The following is a 19,228-nucleotide window of genomic DNA, read 5'->3' as shown; positions in this document are numbered from 1 at the left end:
ATTATTTCAAAAAGTCAAAAATATCCAAATAGTTACCTACAATAAAGTTATTCAAGCTGGGTAAAATATCAGGTTACTTTGTTTGGGGCTGAATTCTATTAACCTAGAGTGGTTATCTCAGGCTGATAAGAAACTCTCATTGAAAATAATGAATGTCTAATAAACAGTATACAATAAGGTTCTAACATTTTATTATTTAATATACACTACTTATTTGGTGGATAAAAAGGCTTTTGAAGCATAGTGTCCATAGAATAAAAATAACAAGGATCACTAGTGGTAGAGAAAGTAAACAACTGGGCTTGATCCTAAAGGTACCCCAACCTGTCTGACTCCCACTCCAGAAGAACCATTTGTGAATAGCTTTTTTTTTTTTACAATAGCAGTTAGCTAATACTGATAATTAGCTCTGATAATTATAACTGATATATTCCAAAGATGTTATCTTTGAAACACTTTCAATGTCATAAAATGCATGGTTAACTTTATAAAGAGAAACAAGCAATATTTCAATGTACTTATGGAAGATTAAGCTTTTATAAAAACTGTTCAGAAATTATAGGTATCAAAATATTCCAAAAACAAACTAAAACAAATAGATATACAATGAGCTATACACTCTGACAGCTTCCTAAGAGTGAAAGAAATGAAACTTATGAGTAAAATAGTAGCAATAAAAATACAATTTTATTTGACTACATATATAAATGTTTTAAATACATCATCAGATACTATCAGGAAGTTAATAGAGTAACTTCAATATATTTTAATCTATTAATTCAATACAAATGTATAAGGTTAAGAGAAAACAAAATAGAACTCATTTAATTTGTCACTTATAGATTTGTTAAAAATTACTTTTTCTACAAAGTTGGCACAAAGTCACAAAAATGATTATTTACAGCCATGTTGAATATTCAAACACTAAAACATATACCCAGACTGATATTCATAATTCTTTCAATAATCAGCAGCAGAACCTGGGTTAAGTAGCCTTAAAGAAAATTTAAATCTTAAACAAAAGTTGACCACCTACCTGGGAACAATGGGGAGGAAGGCTCCCCGTTTAGTCTGCTGAGTTCTTGAACAAAATAAAGACGAATCAAGCAGTAACCAGATAAGGCTCAAAAGTCAGATCAGTTTCTAGCCCTGAAAGCTTTGTATTCTAAGTACACTGTAAGGTTTCTCTACAGTAGAGTTCCAAACATTTAATGACAACTATGTAAAATCACTGCTTTAATCTTCTAGTTTTGTTATAAATTTTCCTTATAAAAGACAAGCTCTACTATAATTTAAAGCACATTATTTGTCACTTCCTGGTTTGTAGCACCAGCACTCTTTTCTAGGCTGCCGGTCAGAATGCAGAATTGGAAGTTAAACCTCACTCTACAGGTTCCTAAGCCACTCCTACTAGAAGAGGGTAGGTAAACAAGGTTTTATTAAAGGGACAGTTCCCAATTTCTTCTGTTCCACAACTCTATTAGAAACAATAAAATGCAAATGAAAATATCTTGTTTATGCTCTATTATATAAAATGCCTACTGCAATAATCTCTTAATCTTTTTGTTAAAGTCAAATACTAGATATATTAAGGGTTAAATTTTCTTCTCCATGCTGATGCCTCCTATTCAATCCTGGCAATGTCATCACTTCTTCATATACCACTTCTTCAGTGCTAAGTCACATCCCCATGAGACTCCTGCATTAACCCTTTACAGCTATCAAGGATTTCATTTCTTGAGCATTGTAAATGGAATGTCAGGAACGAGCTTTTCAGGTGGAGCAGTTCCAAGAAGCAGTCAGCACGTTTTTCATCACTCAGACATTTACATCTTGATTACTCAATAATTCTTTCCTTTAGAAATATTTTTAACTTTATTCAGAATAATTTCCTGGCAGGGACCTCGACTAGAGTAAACACTATGCAGAGTCTCAACTACCAGCTCTAATTTATTACCCAGAAGAAAAATTTTAATCTAAATGATAGACCAAATCTTGCCCTAATTTCTACCTAGCTGTTCCACTTTTTACCTAGTAAAGAGTGTGACGAGTCAAAGGCTACTTAATGAACTGCAAGGATTAACCTCTTGGTGGTGAGGCAGGGTTGCTAAAATCTAATCATTTTATACAACAGCAGAATAAGGGACCAAAGTGACACTGGAAGAGACTATTTGCTCAAACTGAAGAGAGCTCATTATGGGCTGGGCTTCCACTCCCCAAAAACCAGTGCTCTTGACATATTATGGCAGTTCTCATTGACCTAAGCCACAGATAAGTATTTTTACTCTACCACGGTAAACAAAGAGCTATGAGAAAAACATACATTAACTGTACTGTAAATGATCTTTATATACTTTTGCCAAGTACAAAAATCCCTTATAGTAAATGACCGGATACAGAGCACAGCTCAGGAGGTTTAAGAGGGAAAACAGAACCTAAGCCTGGACCTGAAGAAAGTCTGACACACAAAGGCTGAGTGGAAGAGGAGTACCCAGAAAAAGGACAGAAATACAAGAGAGGAGGAAGCAGTTCATAAAGAATGACACGGAAATCAAGGGAAAAAGGCATTTCAAAATAGATGGAGTGCACCTCGGTGTGAAATGCTGCTGAAATATCAAGACAAGCTTGTGGATGTCAAATTCAAGTGTGCAGAGGAGTGAAGCAATCTGGCAGGCCGGCTGACCATAACTGGAGAGGGCAGGGGGAGGGTAACACAGAGAGGAAGAAGGAAAGGGTCTCTAGGGGAGGGGGAAGCAGCCAGGTGTGAAGAGCCTATATTCCATGTTAAATATAAAAGGCCACCTACTAGTTTACACACAGAAAAGCAACAACTTCAGATGTGTGTTTTTAAAAGATATACTTTTAAAATGACAACTTCTTTGGTAACAACCTGAAAGACAGATTAGAGTGTTTAAAGTGATCTTCAGGAGACTACTGTAATGGTTCAAGCTAGAAATGATGAGGGTCTTGATGACTGACATGACACATTGGCAAAGAAGAGGTAAGAAAACAAGGATGCACCAGGTTTCTGGCTTGGGTGACTGGTCAGGAGGAGTTATACTTCACTGACCAGGGGAAAATAGGTGGAGGAGTTCTGCCAACCAGAAAGGTAACAAAGAGGGAACAACAGACAAATACTTCTACACTGCCAGGTTACTATATAGACTATGTGACTAAAATACTTAGTAACTTGCATTTATTTTTTTCCTGATAGGTTTGAATACAGATCTTATTAGATTTCTAACACTACTAGAAAACGTCTAGATTTCCAAGTAATTTCCAAAGGAAGAATCATTGGAGAGGGGCATAAGGAGGAATAAGAAGTTTGATAAGGCTGAAGAGTCTGCAAGAGGAAGCTGGATGGCACTCTTCTCAAAGATGACACTAACTTGATCAGTTAACCACTATTTGGAGAATGACCTCAGCACTGTTGACTTCCTAGAGAGGCACTTAAAGCATCTAACTTAAACCAGCTATACTCACAAGCTGCACACACATGCTCCATAGTAAATATACTAATGCTCAGAAGGGGAACAGTCTTTTCGAGACTTCAGAAGGCATTCATCCTTACCATCCAGGTACCTGAATACCTTGGAAGTCGGATTGGCAATCTGTATGATAAGCATGAAGTCAGAACAAAGCCAATTTTTAAGGGAAAAACTACCTGTGATGCTGGTGAAGCCTGATGAGTCACCTCTGTCTCATCTCTGTTCGCTCCTCCAGTGGTCAAAGTCTACCTCTGTGACTTTGCTTTTCTGGCCTAAGTCCGAAGTCCTTGGCCTAAGTCTGGCCAAGTCCCCTTCAGATCAACATATTTTTCCTTTATAGATACTAACATAAGTAATCAACAGTTTTTTGGGTTTTTTTTTTTAATAATTTTTTCATTTTTGGCTGTGCTGGGTCTTCACTGCTGCTCAGGCTTTCTCTAGTTGCTGCAAGCAGGGGCTACTCGTGGTGCAGTCCACAGGCTTCTAATTGCTGTGGCTTCTCTTGTTGTGGATCACAGGCTGTAGGGTGTGCGAGCTTCAGTAGTTGCGGCATCTGGGCTTCAGTTGTTGTGGCTCCCAGTCTCTAGACCAATAGGCTCAATATTGTGGCGCACAGTCTTAGATGCTCAGCGGCATGTGGGATCTTCCCAGATCAGGGATCAAACCCATGTCTCCTGCATTGGCAGACGGATTCTTTACCACTGAACCTTCAGGAAAGCCCTCAATCAACTGTTTTAAACCACTTTCCCCCCAACGGTCATCCTTCAATTACAGATTCCCACAATAGAAGTTGGAGTGACTTGTATCAAAACTGGGAGAGGATGGGTCCACATACATTGAAAACCTATCCTCATCACTTCATCCCTAATTCTGACATATGCTTCCTCCTCCTTTTGGCCTTTGGGAATAAGCCTGAAAGCCATTCTGTCTCTTCAGGTCTTAGAATCTAAAATGAGTGCAGATTTCTGCTCTATTAGGCCCTGGATTTAAACAGTCTTAGCTCAGTTCAGTTCAGTCACTCAGTCATGTCCAACTCTTTGCGACCCCATGGACTGCAGCACAACAGACTTCCCTGTCCACCACCAACTCCCAGAGCTTACTCAAACTCACATCCATAGAGTCAGTGATACCATCCAAACAACTCATCCTCTCTTGTCCCCTTCTCCTGCCTTCAATCTTTCCCAACATCAGGGTCTTTTCCAATGAGTCAGTTCTTCGCATCAGGTGGACAAATATTAGAGTTTCAGCTTCAACATCAGCCCTTCTGATGAATATTCAGGACTGATTTCCTTAGGATGGACTGGTTTGATCTCCTTGCGGTCCAAGGGACTCTCAAGAGTCTTCTCCAACACCACAGTTCAAAAGCATCAATTTTTCGGCACTCAGATTTCCTTATAGGCCAACTCTCACATACATACATGACCACTGGAAAAACCAAAGCTTTGAACAGGTGGACCTTTCTTGGCAATGTAATGTCTCTGCTTTTTAATATGCTGTCTAGGTTGGGCATAACTTTTCTTGCAAGGAGCAAGTGTCTTTTAATTTCATGGCTGCAGTCACCATCTGCAGTGATTTTGAAGCCCAAGAAAATAAAGTCTGTCACTGTTTCCATTGTTTCCCCATCTATTTGCCATGAAGTGATGGGACCAGATACCATGATCTTAGTTTTATGAATGTTGAGTTTTAAGCCAACTTTTTCACTCTCTTCCTTCACTTTCATCAAGAAGCTCTTTAGGTCTTCTTCGTTTCCTCCCCTAAGTGTGGTGTCATATGCATGTCTGAGGTTATTGATAACCAATAACCTCAATCTTAGTATGTACTCTTAAATTTCCATGGAGAGTGAGCTTCCCAATAGCCCCATGCGCTCACAAGAGACATCACTGTTACGTCTCTCAAAGGAAAAACAGTGCAAAAAGAACAGTTTGATTTCTGTACACATTCTGCCTATATTAATAGTATCAGTAATCCTAAATCTAACAATATGATAATATCACTAGAAACATAAAAATAGTAATGATGTTGTGGTGGGCTAGGGCCAGATCATAATGTCTCTAAATAAGATTTTAGATTTGGTGGTCTGGCTCTGACACAAAACATGGAAGGGCGAGCAGCTTAACCTCAACCAAATAGTGGAGGACTAGAGTGGGGGGACAGAGAAGGCAATAGCACCCCACTCCAGTACTCTTGCCTGGAAAATCCCATGGACGGAGGAGCCTGGTGGGCTGCAGCCCATGGGGTCGCTAAGAGTCGGACACGACTGAGCGACTTCACTTTCACTTTTCACTTTCATGCATTGGAGAAGGAAATGGCAACCCACTCCAGTATTCTTGCCTGGAGAGTCCCAGGGATGGGGGAGCCTGGTGGGCTGCCGTCTATGCAGTTGCACAGAGTTGGACACGGCTGGAGCGACTGAGCAGCAGCAGCAGCAGCAGAGTGGGGGGAAGGCTGGGGTTCTCTAAAAAATATAGAAAACACCAATTGTTTGTATCCCAGAAGGGAGCTGTCACTGTCTTCTGGCCTCACAAATCCCAACCACTCAGTATGCTGTCTTCAAGAAGGTGCTAAACTCAAAGGTTGTGAACTAAGCTGAAGTGCTATCAATTACAGCATGAATGACATGGTGACAATTTAGACCCGTGTCTAAACACTAGAGACTTACAGTAAGTAAACTAAGTCAAATATCTGAAATAAACTGCCCTTTCTGAAGGAAAGCATCAGAGGAACTGTATGAAAGGGGAAAAAATGTACTTTTAAAAACTTTCTTTCTCAAAGGCACCATATCTTCCTCAAGCTTTTTTCCCCTCTTGTAGATTTATCTTACTGGAGAAATTTAAATACACACATACATGACATACACACAGAGAGAGAAATTTAAAACCATCCTGTTGTCTTAATCAATCCTAATGGAGTAATCTTTTATCTAGATTTATATGCTTTAAGGCTTTCTTAAACAAAAGTAAATAAAAATAACACTTATTTCACTTTCAAATTCCCGAATTACAAGTAAATATGATTATAATATTCTGAACTTTATCTAAAAATAATTTGAATATACACAAAATTTATTATTCAAATTACTTGTGATTTTTCTAGAATTTTGTAGTTAGCCTATATAATTTATGGATTTGGGTTTTTACCTTCTCTTTTTAAATATAGGATTAAAAAAGATCAACGAATCTAACCAATGTGGCTTATCACCTTAAAAAACTAGAAGATAATTATGGCTTATAAAATTATGGATAACACTAAGACTGTATCTAGCACCTAGTCCTATGCCTGGCACCTAATACTTCCTAAGTGACAGTTACTATTATTGCTATAGATATTAAAATGTTAAAAAGGACTGTTCTTCAAAGATCACTAAGAGAGTACAGGAAGAGTAGCTATGTTGTTGATTCTGTTTTCTAATTCCTTCTCTCAGTGAATTCTCCAGATTAGGACAGCTTTAAAACTAGGATCTCACCTTCAACTTTCATTAAGTTGTGTATAGTATTTAACATACCTGTATAAACACTGATTTTTGTCATATTATAGACCAGAAACAGTAACCATTCTCTTTATTAAAATGAGAGTATAGGGATATTTCCTGGTGGTCTAGTGGTTAGGACTCTGTGCTTTCACTGCTGAGGGTACAAGTTCAATTCCTGGTCAGGGAACTAAGATCCCATAAGCCATGTGGTATATAGCCAAAAAAAAATCCTTTTAAATGAGAGTATACTGTCCACTTGAAATGGAGTTGCATGTTCAATATTAAAGATAACCACGCAATGCAAAGATGTGAAAGGCATAACTACATTAAAGATGGTGATATTCCTCATGGACACATCAAAACACAGGTGACATCAGGAAGTTTTCAAAAAGAGTTAGCTTTTACTTGCAGCCCATAGAAAAATGTTACTTGGTTATGATGGCGTCAGAAGTATTCTGCAAGTCCCTCTCTTTCACCCACTTCAAAGAGTTTTTTTTTTTTCCCTTTGACCATTAAATTTCAGATCTCAGTTTCTCCCAGCTCTTCTGTAAACCTGAACTTTATAATTTTCCTGGAGGTATTTGTTTCCGTGAGGATGCATCCCAACTCACCTGCATGTGATAAGTGCAAAAGTGATTTGGAGAGGACGCGCAGACCCAGGGCGTAACAAACACAAACTACAGTGGCAGTCTCAGGCTCCTTGTCAGAATGAGGGAGTGCACTCGGAAAACACTCGGTATGTGGGGGGCAGGGTTTACCACGCTATGTCCCTAGGGCAATGCTGGAGTTTTCAGCCCCTGCCAGTAACAGCAGCCCTGGAGGTGAGGTGGGGCCTTCCAGCAGCAGGACGTGGAAGGGCAGAGTGGAGTTGCCCATGATTGGGGCTAACTGCATTCACTTGGTGCTCTCCCCAGGTGGTTGCCAGCACCTCGGGATCCAGCATCCTTGGGCCCTCCACCCTAAGCATCTCCCAGGTAGAAGCATGGGCATGGGGCTCCGGGGAGACTGGACACCTAAACGACAATACAGACTTAAGGGGGTGGGAGGAGGGACCTTGAGGCTGCCCTGCCCACCTTGTCTTTTCCCTTAAGGAGGGAGGAGGGGCTGGGTTTGACAAGATTCCCCGCCCCCACCCCTACCACTTCTCTCCTCTCTCTCCATCTCCTGACTTCCAGGTCACTTTGAGTCCCCCAGCATTCAGGGAAAGGGAGAGCATTCAAGCAGAGCACTGTTTGAAAGATCCAGACCTCAGCAGCTGCCTGAAAAATCAGAAGCTCTTCAATCCTAAGAGCACTCTAGTGAGGGGCTTAGCTGGGTGGTGGGGAGGAGAGGAGGGAAGGTTTCTGACAGTGGTGCTTAAACTCCTGCTGCAAAGAAGGAGCTTTTCTTATAATCTGGAAATCTCTACTCTTCTTTCAAGCCATATATATTTTTTAAATAACAGCTTTACTGAGCTATAATTTACATATCATAAAATTCACTTTTCTAAAAGCATACAGTAGGGAGGTTCCTTAAAAAAACTAAAAATAGAGCTACCATATGATCCAGCAATTCCACTACTGGGCATATATCCAGAGAAAACCATAATTCGAAAATATACATGCACCCCAATGTTCACTGCAGCACTATTTACAATAGCTAAGATATGGAAGCAACCTAAACGTCCATCAACAGATGAATGGATAAAGAAGATGTGGTACATACATATAATGGAATTTTCAGTTCAGTTCAGTCTCTCAGTCATGTCTGACTCTGCAACCCCATGAATCACAGCACGCCAGGCCTCCCTGTCCATCACCAACTCCCGGAGTTCACTCAAACTCATGTCCATCGAGTCAGTGATGCCATCCAGCCATCTCATTCTCTGTCGTCCCCTTCTCCTCCCGCCCCCAATCCCTCCCAGCAACAGAGACTTTTCCAGTGAGTCAACTCTTCGCAGGAGGTGGCCAAAGTATTGGAGTTTCAGCTTTAGCATCAGTCCTTCCAATGAACATCCAGGACTGACCTCCTTTAGAATGGACTGGTTGGATCTCCTTGCAGTCCAAGGGACTCCCAAGAGTCTTCTCCAACACCACAGTTCAAAAGCATCAATTCTTCGGCGATCAGCTTTCTTCACAGTCCAACTCTTACATCCATACATGACCACAGGAAAAACCATAGCCCTGACCAGATGGACCTTGGTTGGCAAAGTAATGTCTCTGCTTTTTAACATGCTATCTAGGTTGGTCATAACTTTCGTTCCAAGGAGTAAGTGTCTTTTAATTTCCTGGCTGCAATTAGCATCTGCAGTGACTTTGGAGCCCAAAAAAATAAAATCTGACACTGTTTCCGCATCTATTTCCCATGAAGTGATGGGACCAGATGCCATGATCTTAGTTTTCTGAATGTTGAGCTTCAAGCCAATTTTTTCACTCTCCTCTTTCACTTTCATCAAGAGGATTTTTAGTTCCTCTTCACTTTCTGCCATGTTACTCAGGCATAAAAAAGAATGAAATAATGCCATTTGCAGCAACATGGATGGACCTAAAGATTATCACACAAAGTGAAGTCAAAGACAAACATCACATGATATCACTTATATGTGGAATCTAGAGAAATGATACAAATGAACTTAGAAACAGAGGCACAGATTTAGAAAACAAACATGTTTCACAAAGGGGAAAGGTGGCGCAGAGGGGATAAATTGGAAGTTTGGGATTAACAGATATACATCACTATATATAAAAGAGACAATCAACAAAGACATGCTATATAGCACAGGGAACACTCCTCAATACTCTGTAATAGCCTATATGGAAAGGAAGTTGAAAAAGAACAAATATATCCATTGCTGCGCTGTGCTTAGTCACTCCGTCATGTCCAACTCTTTGTGACCCCATGGACTGTAGCCTGCCAGGCACCTCTGACAATGGGGATTCTCCAGGCCAGAATACCGGAGTAGGTTGCCACGCCCTCTTCCAGGGGATCTTCCCAACCCAGGGATCGAAACCAGGTCTCCCACACTGCAGGCAGATTCTTTACCATCTGAGTCACCAGGAAAGCCGAGATATATGTACATGTATAACTAAACCACTTTGCAGTATACCCAAAACTAACACAACATTAAAAATCAATATACTTCAATATAAAATAAAATATTTTTAACGTTATTACAAAATAACGGCTACAGAGAAATAAATACCTGTCAAAAAATAAAAAATAACAGTTCTACTGAGCTAATATTCACATACGATTACATTCACTTTTCTAAAAGAATACATATCAGTAGTATTTAGCATATCCTGAGTTGTACAACTATCACTACTAACTTTAGAAAGTTTCATCAACCTGAAAAGATATCCAAATTCATTAGCAGTCACTCCACATTCCTCCCTCTCCCTAGCAACAAATTTATTTTCAACTTCTATGAATTTGCCTGTTCTGGACATTTAATTAAAATAGAATCATACAGGAAAAGGAAATGGCAACCCACTCCAGTGTTCTTGCCTGGAGAATTCCAGGGACAGAGGAGCCTGGTGGGCTGCCATCTATGCGGTTGCACAGAGTTGGACACGACTGAAGCGACTTAGCAGCAGCAGTTTGTGGAAAAACCCAAATGAACTTTGCAGCATACCCAACATATTAGTTTCAGGTGTACAACATAGTGATTCAATATTGTTCTAGGTTATATACTCCATTTAAAGTTATTACAAAATAATGGCTATTATTTCCCTGTACTGTAAAATCCTGAAATACTTTTAAAGTAAAAAATATGAAATCATTTGCATATATTTCAGACTGCAAATAATTAATTCAGATGATTGTGTAATAATTCAGTCTTTACCCTGTTATTGGCTCTTTGTTATATAAACAATGCTATGGTGAACATCTTGCACATAAAAAAAATAGAATTATACAATATGTGTTCATTTAGGACTGGCTTTGTTCACATAGCATAATGTTTCAAGGTTTACATGTTTTACCACGTATCCTTACTTCACTCCTTTTTATTGCTAAATAATATTCCGTTGTATGAATATATATATATATTTTGTATATTTTTCATCTGTTGATATTTCCACTTTTTGGCCACTATGAATAATGCTATGAATATTTGATTGCAAGTTTCTGTGTGAACCATATGCTTTCAATTTTCTTGCATTAACCCAGAAATGGAATTGCTGGGTCACATGGTAGCTCTATATTCAACATTTTGAGGAACTGCCAAACTGTATTTCAAACATTTCAAAGTTTTACAATGCCACCAGCAATGCATGAGGGCTCCAGGTTAACCATATGTTTAACATTTGTTAATGTCTGTCTTTTTATTTTAGCCATCTCAGTGGGTGTGAAGTGGTATATCTCATTGTAGTTTTGATGTATGTTTCTCTAATAGCTAATGACCCTAAGCATCTTTGCATGTACTTGGTCATTTGCATATGTTCTTTGGAGAAATTACTACTCAAAACCTTTGCCCATTTTCCACTTGGCTATTTGTCTTTTTCCTGTTGAGTTGTAAGAGTTCTTCATGTATTCTGGATAAAAATACCTCCTCAGATATATAACTTGCACATGTTTTCTCCCAATCTATGAGTTAGTTGTCTTTTCCCTTTCACGATGGGCCCCATCAAACACAAAAGCTTTTAATTTTGATGAAATTGAATTTATCTATTTTTTTCTATTGTAACTTGAGCATTTTGGCCATGCAGCATGTTGGATCTTAGCTTCCTGACCAGGGGTCAAACCCACGCCCTCTGCATTGGAAGCGTGGAGCCTTCACCACTGGACCACCAGGGAAGTCTTGTCACTTGAGCTTTTGATGTCTTAGCTAAGAAACCACTGTCTAATCCAAAAGGTCATGAGTATTTACACCTAGAGTTTCTTCTGATAATTTTATACTTTTAGACCTGCATGTAAGCCTATGATCCATTTTGACTTAATTTTTGTATATGATATGATATAGGGGTTAAAATTCACTCTTTTGCATGTTGATATCTAGTTATTACAACAGCAAACCATTTGGTGAATCCAGCACTATTCTTTCCTCACTGAACTGTTTTGGCACCCTTATAAAAAATCAATTTATGATTGATAATTTTAAGATTTCTAGATTCTCAATTCTATAACATTAATTTGCATGTCTAGACTTCTGCCAGTAGGTATACTGCCTTGATTACTGGTTTGTAGTAAACATTGAAATCAAGAAGCATGTCTTCTAGTGTTATGAACCTAACTGTACTCCCCCAATTCACATGCTGAAACTCTAACCCCCAATACGGCTATACTTGGATATAGAGATTTTAGGAGAAAATTTAAGTTAAATGAGGTTGCTCTAGTCTGAATTGTGTCCACCTACAATCCATATGTTGAAGCCCCAACTCCCAAAGTAATGGTATTTGCAGATGGGGGCCTTTGGATTCTAAAACTCGAAGAAAATAAATTTCTGTTGTTTAAGCTGTTCAGTTGATGGCATTTTGTCATGGCAGACCTAACAGACTAATTCATCCAAATTTGTTCTTTTTCAAGATTGTTTTTGTTATTCTGGGTAACTTATATTTCCATGTGAATTTTAGGATCCACTTGTCAATTTCTATAAAAATGCCAGTTGGGATTCTGATAGGGACTGTATTAAATCTGCAGATTAACTTGTGGAGTACTGTCATCCTAGCAATATTAAGTTATCTAATCCATGAGCTTGAGTGAACTCCGGGAGTTGGTGATGGACAGGGAGGCCTGGCGTGCTGTGATTCATGGGGTCACAAAGAGTCGGACACGACTGAGCGACTGAACTGAACTGAACTGAACTGAATCCATGAGCATGAGATTCTTTTCTTTTACTTAAGTGTTTTAAGTGGCCTTTAATTTCTTCCAACAATTGTTGAATCTATTTATTGGTTCTAGCACATTTTTATTGGTTTTCTTGGGATTTTATATATAGAAAAACATGTCGTCTGTCAATGGAGATAGTTTTATTTCTTCATTTTTAAAGTAGATGTCTTTTACTTTTTCCCTTGTCTAATTTTCCTAGCTAGAACCTTCAATACAATGTTGGATATAAGTGGCAAGAAAGGACATCCTTGTCTTGAAGGGGAATGATTAGTCTCTCACCAGTAAATATGTGGCTATGAACTTAATCCAACTGATGAAATTCCTTGCTAGCCTAGCTTGTTTTGTTTTTATTTTAAATAATGAAAGGATGTTGTATTTTGTCAAAAATTTTTGCTGTACTGATTGACATGATCATGTTTTTTGTCCTCTATTCTACTAACAGTGCATTACATTGATTAATTTTCATGTGTTGAACAACCTTGTATAAATTATGGTATAAAATCTTTTTATATGTTGCTGATTTTTACTTGTTAAATTTTCTTGAGGATTTTTGTTTCTACATTCATAGATATAATGAACATAAATATTGGTCTGTAGTTTTCTTGTGATGTTCTTTGTCTGGTTTTGGTATCATGGTAATAATGCTGCCTTCATAGAGAGAGTTGGGAACTCCTGTTTGGAATGTTTTGTGACAGATTGGTATTAATTCTACTGTAACATTTGACAGATTCATCAATGAAGCCATCTGGGCCTGAGTTTTTCTCTGTTGGTAGATTTTTGATTACTAATTCAATCTCTTTCCTAGTTATAGGTCTATTCAGATTTTCTATTTCTGATTGAGTCAGTTTCAATAGTTTGCGATTTTCTAGGTATTTGTCCATTTTGTTTCAGTTCAGTTCAGTCGCTCAGTCGTGTCTGACTCTTTGCGACCCCATGAATCACAGCACGCCAGGTCTCCCTGTCCATCACCAACTCCCGGAATTCACTCAGACTCATGTACATCGAGTCAATGATGCCATCAGCCATCTCATTCTCTGTCATCCCCTTCTCCTCCTGCCCCCAATCCCTCCCAGGATCAGAGTCTTTTCCAGTGAGTCAACTCTTCGCATGAGATGGCCAAAGTTTTGGAGTTTCAGCTTTAGCATCAGTCCTTCCAGTGAACACCCAGGACTGACCTCCTTTAGAATGGACTGGTTGGATCTCCTTGCAGTCCAAGGGACTCTCAAGAGTCTTCTCCAACACAACAGTTCAAAAGCATCAATTCTTCAGTGATCAGCTTTCTTCACAGTCCAATTCTCACATCCATACATGACCATGGGAAAAAACATAGCCTTGACTAGACGGAGCTTGGTTGGCAAAGTAATGTCTCTGCTTTTTAATATGATATCTAGGTTGGTCATAACTTTCCTTCCAAGGAGTAAGCGTCTTTTAATTTCATGGCTGCAATCAGCATCTGCAGTGATTTTGGAGCCCAAAAACTGAAGTCTGACACTGTTTCCACTATTTCCCCATCTATTTCCCATGAAGTGATGGGGCCAGATGCCATGATCTTCGTTTTCTGAATGTTGAGCTTCAAGCCAACTTTCTCACTCTCCTCTTTCACTTTCATCAAGAGGCTGTTGAGTTCCTCTTCACTTTCTGCCATAAGAGTGGCGTCATCTGCATATCTGAGGTTACTGATATTTCTCCCAGCAATCTTGATTCCAGCTTGTGCTTCTTCCAGCCCAGTGTTCCTCATGATGTACTCTGCATATAAGTTAAATAAGCAGGGTGACAATATACAACCTTGACGTTCTCCTTCTCCTATTTGGAACTAGTCTGTTGTTCCATGTCCAGTTCTAACTGTTGCTTCCTGACCTGCATACAGGTTTCTCAAGAGGCAGGTCAGGTGGTCTGGGATTCCCATCTCTTTCAGAATGTTCCACAGTTTATTGTGATCAACACAGTCAAAGGCTTTGGCATAGTCAATGAAGCAGAAATAGATGTTTTTTCTGGAACTCTCTTGCTTTTTCCAAAATCCAGCAGATGTTGGCAATTTGATCTCTGGTTCCTCTGCCTTTTCTAAAACCAGCTTGAACATCTGGAAGTTCACGGTTCACGTATTGCTGAAGCCTGGCTTGGAGAATTTTGAGCATGACTTGACTAGCGTGTGAGATGAGTGCAACTGTGTGGTAGTTTGAGCATTCTTTGGCATTGCCTTTCTTTGGGATTGAGATGAAGACTGACCTTTTCCAGTCCTGTGGCCACTGCTGAGTTTTCCAAATTTGCTGGCATATTGAGTGCAGCACTTTCACAGAATCATCTTTCAGGATTTGAAATAGCTCAATTGGAATTCCATCACCTCCACTAGCTTTGTTCGTAGTGATGCTTTCTAAGGCCCACTTGACTTCACTTTCCAGGATGTCTGGCTCTAGGTGGGTGATCACACCATCGTGATTATCTTGGTTGTGAAGATCTTTTTTGTACAGTTTTTCTGTGTATTCTTGCCACCTCTTCTTAATATCTTCTGCTTCTGTTAGGTCCATACCATTTCTGTCCTTTATCGAGCCCATCTTTGCATGAAATGTTCTCTTGGTATCTCTGATTTTCTTGTCTTTCCTATTCTGTTGTTTTCCTCTATTTCTTTGCATTGAAAGCTGAGGAAGGCTTTCTTATCTCTCCTTGCTATTCTTTGGAACTCTGCATTCAGATGCTTATATCTTTCCTTTTCTCCTTTGCTTTTTGCTTCTCTTCTTTTCACAGCTATTTGTAAGGCCTCCTCAGACAGCCATTTTGCTTTTTTGCATTTCTTTTCCATGGGGATGGTCTTGGTCCCTGTCTCCTATACAATGTCACGAACCTCCGTCCATAGTTCATCAGGCACCCTATCAATCAGATCTAGTCCCTTAAATCTACTTCTCACTTCCACTGTATAATCATAAGGGATCTGATTTAGGTCATATCTGAATGGTCTAGTGGTTTTCCCTACTTTCTTCAATTTCAGTCTGAATTTGGCAATAAGGAGTTCATGATCTGAGCCACAGTCAGCTCCTGGTCTTGTTTTTGCTAGCTTCTCCATCTTTGGCTGCAAAGAATATAATCAATCTGATTTCGGTGTTGACCATCTGGTGATGTCCATGTGTAGAGTCTTCTCTCGTGTTGTTGGAAGAGGGTGTTTGCTATGACCAGTGCGTTCTCTTGGCAAAACTCTATTAGCCTTTGCCCTGCTTCATTCCATGCTCCAAGGCCAAATTTGTCTGTTACTCCAGGTGTTTCTTGACTTCCTACTTTTGCATTCCAGTCCCCTATAATGAAAAGGACATCTTTTTTGGGTGTTAGTTCTAAAAGGTCTTATAGGTCTTCATAGAACCATTCAATTTCGGCTTCTTCAGCATTACTGGTTGGGGCATAGGCCTGGATTTACTGTAATATTGAATGGTTTGCCTTGTTAATTAATTTATAAACCATTTATTTTTGTAAGGTTAGTAGTAATGTTACCACTTTCACTTCTGAACATAATAATTTTAATCTTTTTTCTTGGGTAACCTAGCTAAAGGTTTGTCAATTTTGGTGCTCTTTTCAAATAAAGAATTTATGGTTCTTTTAATTAACATTATTTTTCCATTCTTTATTCCATTCATTTTTATTCTAATCTTTACTGTTTCCTTGCTTCTATTTGATCTGTGTTTAGTTTCCTCTTTTTTCTAATTTCTTAAGCTGGAAAGTTATTGATTTGAGATCACTCTTCTTTTTCAATGTAGGTGTTTATAGTTGTAAATCTCCCTCTTAGGCACTGCTTTAGCTGTGTCTCATAAGTTTTCATATGCTGTGTTTCTCTTTCCATTTACTCAAAATATTTTCTAATTTTCCTTGTGATTTCTTCTTTCACTCATTGGCTTTGTACAAATATTATGCTTAATACCCATTTTTTTGTGAGCTTCCCAAATTTCCTTCTATTACCGAATTCTAATTTCATTCCACTGTGATTAGAGAACACATTTTGCATTATTGCAATTCTTTTGGATTTATTAAAGCTTGTTCTATAACCTGGTAAATATCCAACTTAATCTATTAATAAATCTTGCTTCAATAATAACCTGGTGGCCTAGCGGTTAGGATTCCAGGCTTTCACAACCATGGCCTGGGTTCAGTCCCTGGTCAGGGAAGTGAGATCCCACAAGCCATGCAGTTCAGCCAAAATAATAATAACAGGAACCTTAATTTGGGAGGAGTTCTGGATAATGATATCTCTAAGTTGCTGGGGCACAGAACATATGCTAGAAACAAAAACAACTAACAGTACCACAATTAACCTTTCCTTAACACAATAGAGCACACTGTAAGATAAATATTAGTGTAGTTTTCCCACCATGATGATGTAAAAGAGATCTCTGAATCAAAATAGCGAGTTAGTTAGGACCTAGATCTCTGCAATTAAACTATTTGGGTTCATACCTTGGCTCTACCACTTAGTTCTATGACTTGGAGTCACTTTTCTTTAGCCTCCTCATGTACATGATAAGAATAATTATGGTAGCAAATTTCTGTGAGAACCAAAGAGAAAATGTAAAAATACACAGTATTTAGAACAAGTATTATACATTTGGCAAATGCTAGTTGTTGTTATTATTATGAAAATTTAAATGTTTGACCCTGAAATTCCATTACCTATGTGAGAAACAGACACACATGAGCTTAAGAAAGCATGGTCAGACTGTTCACCACAGTACTGTTTGTAATAAAACAATGGAAATGAACTAACTCTCTAGGAAACCATGGTAAATCCATTCTACAAAATATTATACAGCACATTAATAAACAGAGATAGGCCAATCTATATGTGCTAACCTGTGACTCCAAGAGATAATGTTAAGTCCTTTTTTAAGAAAGGAGAACTGAAGGACAACAAATATAGGATAGCATTTACTTTAAAAACAAAGCAAATATATATGCTTGTATATATACATTTATACATGTAAATACAAAGGAAAGGTATGAAAAGATATATGCAATCCCGTGGACTGTAGCCCACTACACTCCTCTGTCCATGGGATTTCCCAGGCAAGAATACTGGAGTGGGTTGCTATTTCCTTTTCCAGGGAATCTTCTCAACCCAGAGATTGAACCTGAGTCTCCTGCATTGGCAAGGCAGGTTCTTTACCACTGGGCCACCAGGGAAGCCCTGAAAAGATACATACCAAATTGATAACAGTGTTTGCCTCTAAAAAGGCAATGAGATTAGCATGGAAGGAAGATGTTAGTTTCAGAAATGTTTGATGACTTTGTCAAATAATGCAACGTATACATATGTGGACAAAAATTTAATTAACCATCAAGCCAAGAAAAAAAGAGAAATTTATTCAAGCCAAACTGAAGATTATAACCCAGAGACAGTCAGAAATTTCTGAAGACTGTTCCACTAGTCAGCAGTTAGAGATGCAGTTAGACAAAGAATCATGCATCATATTAACAGGTTAAATTATAAAGTTCATCAGAAATGTTCGGTCAAGTATGTATGTACAGAGCGAGTCTTTAGCTTGCTGAGAACCCCTGTATGGGATGGAAAAAGAAATATTAATCTTAAAATTACAACACTGGTGTCTGAAGAATAGGTGTATTCTCCTCAAAGGTTGATTCTAGATGTACACTGCACACTGGGAGAGGCCTATCCCAAACGGGGACATGCTGGGGTGTGTTATATGTGTTTCAATTCTAACTTAGTTTGATTGTTCTGCCATAGAGAAATTTATAACTTTTCCTCATCAGATATATTAACTGTACAATTAAGAATAAGTTTATTTTACGGCTTCTCTGGTGGCTCAGTGGTAAAGAATCTGCCTGTTAATGCAGGAGACACAGGTTTGATCCCTGATCTGGGGAGATCCCACATGCCACAGAGCAACTAAGCCCATGTACCACAACTACTGAGTCTGCACTCAAGAGCCTGGGAGCCAGGACTACTGGGCTCTCCTGCCCTGGTTGATTCCAGGACTGAGATGGGGAAAGCCTGTAACATCTTGTGCTAAAAAGCAAAGAAATGCTCAAATAATGCTGAAAACAGTCAAAAGGATACTAGAGCCAGTTTGAGGGGCTCCCACTGACCAAACTTGGGACAACTGGAGTATTAAAATAAATAATGATAGCCATGGATTATAACTTATTAACTAAAATAAGGGGCTTCCCTGGTGGCTCAGAGGTTAAAGCGTCTGCCTCCAATGCGGGAGACCGGGTTCAATCCCTGAGTCGGGAAGATCCCCTGGAGAAGTAAACAGTAACCCACTCCAGTATTCTTGCCTGGAGAATCCCATGGACGGAGAAGCCTGGTAGGCTACAGTCCACGGGGTCGCAAAGAGTCGGACATGACTGAGCGATGGAACGGAACTAAAATAAGACATTATGAGGTCACACTGATAATGAGTAAATAAATGAATGAATTTGATGAGGAATTGTATATTCACATAGTTTCAAAGTAGCTTACTACAAA

At 38.9% G+C, this 19,228-nt stretch overlaps 1 protein-coding gene across 15 annotated transcripts in view; it reads right to left on the bottom strand.

The window, feature by feature from the left end:
* GRAMD1C (GRAM domain containing 1C) overlaps window positions 1–19,228 on the bottom strand; it is a 110,882-nt gene that overhangs the window by 51,032 nt on the left and 40,622 nt on the right. Inside the window, exon 1 of one of the 15 annotated variants that reach the window (XM_055427487.2) lies at window positions 1,037–1,372. The exons of 13 other annotated variants lie outside the window; for them this stretch is intronic. The gene's annotated coding sequence lies outside the window, so the exon portion shown is untranslated. Of the gene's footprint in view, window positions 1–1,036; window positions 1,373–19,228 lie in introns of those variants that run through there. One more of the 15 variants, XM_088837105.1, reaches the window with a different exon arrangement.

The sequence above is a fragment of the Moschus berezovskii genome, chromosome 1 (assembly GCF_049115385.1).
Source record: "Moschus berezovskii isolate FMDL1 chromosome 1, NW_MosBer_1.0, whole genome shotgun sequence".
Taxonomy (NCBI): domain Eukaryota; kingdom Metazoa; phylum Chordata; class Mammalia; order Artiodactyla; family Moschidae; genus Moschus; species Moschus berezovskii.
The sequence above is the reverse complement of the archived record's forward strand: the minus strand, read 5'-3'. Positions and strand labels throughout refer to the sequence as shown.